Below are 4,839 nucleotides of genomic sequence, written 5' to 3'. Positions count from 1 at the left end.
CCGTATCCGGCGGCATGTCACTGTTCCCCGGCCAGACTTGGCGGCAAGTCCCGGGGGACGAACAAGCCCATGGAAGTAGGGGCTCAGCGGGAGCAGCCAGTTGGCCTATCCGGCCACATGTCACTGTCCCCCGGCCAGACTTGGCGGCAAGTCCCGGGGAGGAACAAGCCCATGGAAGTAGGAGCTCCTACTTCCAAAGCGATGACGTCAGCGGGAGCAGCCGCTCGGCCGTATCCGGCGGCATGTCACTGTTCCCCGGCCAGACTTGGCGGCAAGTCCCGGGGGACGAACAAGCCCATGGAAGTAGGGGCTCAGCGGGAGCAGCCAGTTGGCCTATCCGGCCACATGTCACTGTCCCCCGGCCAGACTTGGCGGCAAGTCCCGGGGAGGAACAAGCCCATGGAAGTAGGAGCTCCTACTTCCAAAGCGATGACGTCAGCGGGAGAAGCCGCTCGGCCTATCCGGCCACATGTCACTGTCCCCCGGCCACACTTGGCTATAGGTCCCGGGGAGGAATAATGCCCATGGAAGTAGGAGCTCCTACTTCCAAAGGGGCAAGTCAGCGGGAGCAGCCACTTGGCCTATCCGGCCAAGTTTCACTGTTCCCCGGCCACACTTGGCTGTAGGTCCCGGAGAGGAATAATGCCCATGGAAGTAAGAGCTCCTACCTCCAAAGGGGCAAGTCAGCGGGAGAAGCCACTTGGCCTATCCGGCCACATGTCACTGTCCCCCGGCCAAGCTTGGCTGTAGGTCCCGGGGAGGAATAATGCCCATGGAAGTAGGAGCTCCTACTTCCAAAGGGGCAAGTCAGCGGAAGAAGCCACTAGTTCTATCCGGCCAAGAGTCACTGTTCCCCGGCCTTACTTGGCAGTAGGTCCCGGGGAGGAATAATGCCCATGGAAGTAGGAGCTCCTACTTCCAAAGGGGCAAGTCAGCGGGAGAAGCCACTTGGCCTATCCGGCCAAGAGTCACTGTTCCCCGGCCACTCTTGGCAGTAGGTCCCGGGGAGGAATAATGCCCATGGAAGTAGGAGCTCCTACTTCCAAAGGGGCAAGTCAGCGGGAGAAGCCACTTGGCCTATCCGGCCAAGAGTCACTGTTCCCCGGCCACACTTGGCAATAGGTCCCGGGGAGGAATAATGCCCATGGAAGTAGGAGCTCCTACTTCCAAAGGGGCAAGTCAGCGGGAGCAGCCACTTGGCCTACCCGGCCAAGTTTCACTGTTCCCCGGCCAGACTTGGCTGTAGGTCCCGGAGAGGAATAATGCCCATGGAAGTAAGAGCTCCTACCTCCAAAGGGGCAAGTCAGCGGGAGAAGCCACTTGGCCTATCCGGCCACATGTCACTGTCCCCCGACCAAGCTTGGCTGTAGGTCCCGGGGAGGAATAATGCCCATGGAAGTAGGAGCTCCTACTTCCAAAGGGGCAAGTCAGCGGAAGAAGCCACTAGTTCTATCCGGCCAAGAGTCACTGTTCCCCGGCCTTACTTGGCAGTAGGTCCCGGGGAGGAATAATGCCCATGGAAGTAGGAGCTCCTACTTCCAAAGGGGCAAGTCAGCGGGAGAAGCCACTTGGCCTATCCGGCCAAGAGTCACTGTTCCCCGGCCACTCTTGGCAGTAGGTCCCGGGGAGGAATAATGCCCATGGAAGTAGGAGCTCCTACTTCCAAAGGGGCAAGTCAGCGGGAGAAGCCACTTGGCCTATCCGGCCAAGAGTCACTGTTCCCCGGCCACACTTGGCAATAGGTCCCGGGGAGGAATAATGCCCATGGAAGTAGGAGCTCCTACTTCCAAAGGGGCAAGTCAGCGGGAGAAGCCACTAGTTCTATCCGGCCAAGAGTCACTGTTCCCCGGCTACACTTGGCAGTAGGTCCCGGGGAGGAATAATGCCCATGGAAGTAGGAGCTACTACCTCCAAAGGGTGAAGACACTTGGCTCTAAGTCCCCGAGAGGTATACTGCCCATGGGAGTAAGAGCTCCTACTTCCAAAGGGGCAAGTCAGCGGGAGAAGCCACTTGGCCTACCCGGCCAAGAGTCACTGTTCCCCGGCCACACTTGGCAGTAGGTCCCGGGGAGGAATAATGCCCATGGAAGTAGGAGCTCCTACTTCCAAAGGGGCAAGTCAGCGGGAGAAGCCACTTGGCCTACCCGGCCAAGAGTCACTGTTCCCCGGCCACACTTGGCAGTAGGTCCCGGGGAGGAATAATGCCCATGGAAGTAGGAGCTCCTACTTCCAAAGGGGCAAGTCAGCGGGAGAAGCCACTTGGCCTATCCGGCCACATGTCACTGTCCCCCGGCCACACTTGGCTGTAGGTCCCGGGGAGGAATAATGCCCATGGAAGTAGGAGCTCCTACTTCCAAAGGGGCAAGTCAGCGGAAGAAGCCACTAGTTCTATCCGGCCAAGAGTCACTGTTCCCCGGCCTTACTTGGCAGTAGGTCCCGGGGAGGAATAATGCCCATGGAAGTAGGAGCTCCTACTTCCAAAGGGGCAAGTCAGCGGGAGAAGCCACTTGGCCTATCCGGCCAAGAGTCACTGTTCCCCGGCCACACTTGGCAATAGGTCCTGGGGAGGAATAATGCCCATGGAAGTAGGAGCTCCTACTTCCAAAGGGGCAAGTCAGCGGGAGCAGCCACTTGGCCTACCCGGCCAAGTTTCACTGTTCCCCGGCCACACTTGGCTGTAGGTCCCGGAGAGGAATAATGCCCATGGAAGTAAGAGCTCCTACCTCCAAAGGGGCAAGTCAGCGGGAGAAGCCACTTGGCCTATCCGGCCACATGTCACTGTCCCCCGGCCAAGCTTGGCTGTAGGTCCCGGGGAGGAATAATGCCCATGGAAGTAGGAGCTCCTACTTCCAAAGGGGCAAGTCAGCGGAAGAAGCCACTAGTTCTATCCGGCCAAGAGTCACTGTTCCCCGGCCTTACTTGGCAGTAGGTCCCGGGGAGGAATAATGCCCATGGAAGTAGGAGCTCCTACTTCCAAAGGGGCAAGTCAGCGGGAGAAGCCACTTGGCCTATCCGGCCAAGAGTCACTGAACCCCGGCCACTCTTGGCAGTAGGTCCCGGGGAGGAATAATGCCCATGGAAGTAGGAGCTCCTACTTCCAAAGGGGCAAGTCAGCGGGAGAAGCCACTTGGCCTATCCGGCCAAGAGTCACTGTTCCCCGGCCACACTTGGCAATAGGTCCCGGGGAGGAATAATGCCCATGGAAGTAGGAGCTCCTACTTCCAAAGGGGCAAGTCAGCGGGAGAAGCCACTTGGCCTACCCAGGCAAGAGTCACTGTTCCCCGGCCACACTTGGCAGTAGGTCCCGGGGAGGAATAATGCCCATGGAAGTAGGAGCTCCTACTTCCAAAGGGTCAAGTCAGCGGGAGAAGCCACTTGGCCTATCCGGCCAAGAGTCACTGTTCCCCGGCCACACTTGGCAGTAGGTCCCGGGGAGGAATAATGCCCATGGAAGTAGGAGCTCCTACTTCCAAAGGGGCAAGTCAGCGGGAGAAGCCACTTGGCCTATCCGAACAAGAGTCACTGTTCCCCGGCCACACTTGGCAGGAGGTCCCGGGGAGGAATAATGCCCATGGAAGTAGGAGCTACTACCTCCAAAGGGTGAAGACACTTGGCTCTAAGTCCCCGAGAGGTATAGTGCCCATGGAAGTAGGAGCTCCTACTTCCAAAGGGGCAAGTCAGCGGGAGAAGCAACTTGGCCTATCCGGCCAAGAGTCACTGTTCCCCGGCCACACTTGGCAGGAGGTCCCGGGGAGGAATAATGCCCATGGAAGTAGGAGCTCCTACTTCCAAAGGGTCAAGTCAGCGGGAGAAGCCACTTGGCCTATCCGGCCAAGAGTCACTGTTCCCCGGCCACACTTGGCAGTAGGTCCCGGGGAGGAATAATGCCCATGGAAGTAGGAGCTCCTACTTCCAAAGGGGAAAGTAAGCGGGAGAAGCCACTTGGCCTATACGGCCAAGAGTCACTGTTCCCCGGCCACACTTGGCAGTAGGTCCCGGGGAGGAATAATGCCCATGGAAGTAGGAGCTCCTACTTCCAAAGGGGCAAGTCAGCGGGAGAAGCCACTTGGCCTATCCGGCCAAGAGTCACTGTTCCCCGGCCACACTTGGCAGGAGGTCCCGGGGAGGAATAATGCCCATGGAAGTAGGAGCTCCTACTTCCAAAGGGGCAAGTCAGCGGGAGAAGCCACTTGGCCTATCCGGCCAAGAGTCACTGTTCCCCGGCCACACTTGGCAGTAGGTCCCGGGGAGGAATAATGCCCATGGAAGTAGGAGCTCCTACTTCCAAAGGGGCAAGTCAGCGGGAGAAGCCACTTGGCCTATCCGGCCAAGAGTCACTGTCCCCCGGCCACACTTGGCAGTAGGTCCCGGGGAGGAATAATGCCCATGGAAGTAGGAGCTCCTACTTCCAAAGGGTCAAGTCAGCGGGAGAAGCCACTTGGCCTATCCGGCCAAGAGTCACTGTTCCCCGGCCACACTTGGCAGTAGGTCCCGGGGAGGAATAATGCCCATGGAAGTAGGAGCTCCTACTTCCAAAGGGGAAAGTAAGCGGGAGAAGCCACTTGGCCTATCCGGCCAAGAGTCACTGTTCCCCGGCCACACTTGGCAGTAGGTCCCGGGGAGGAATAATGCCCATGGAAGTAGGAGCTCCTACTTCCAAAGGGGCAAGTCAGCGGGAGAAGCCACTTGGCCTATCCGGCCAAGAGTCACTGTTCCCCGGCCACACTTGGCAGGAGGTCCCGGGGAGGAATAATGCCCATGGAAGTAGGAGCTCCTACTTCCAAAGGGGCAAGTCAGCGGGAGAAGCCACTTGGCCTATCCGGCCAAGAGTCACTGTTC

This window comes from Engystomops pustulosus, unplaced genomic scaffold (assembly GCF_040894005.1).
Source record: "Engystomops pustulosus unplaced genomic scaffold, aEngPut4.maternal MAT_SCAFFOLD_211, whole genome shotgun sequence".
NCBI lineage: Eukaryota > Metazoa > Chordata > Amphibia > Anura > Leptodactylidae > Engystomops > Engystomops pustulosus.
This window is presented reverse-complemented; position numbering follows the sequence as displayed.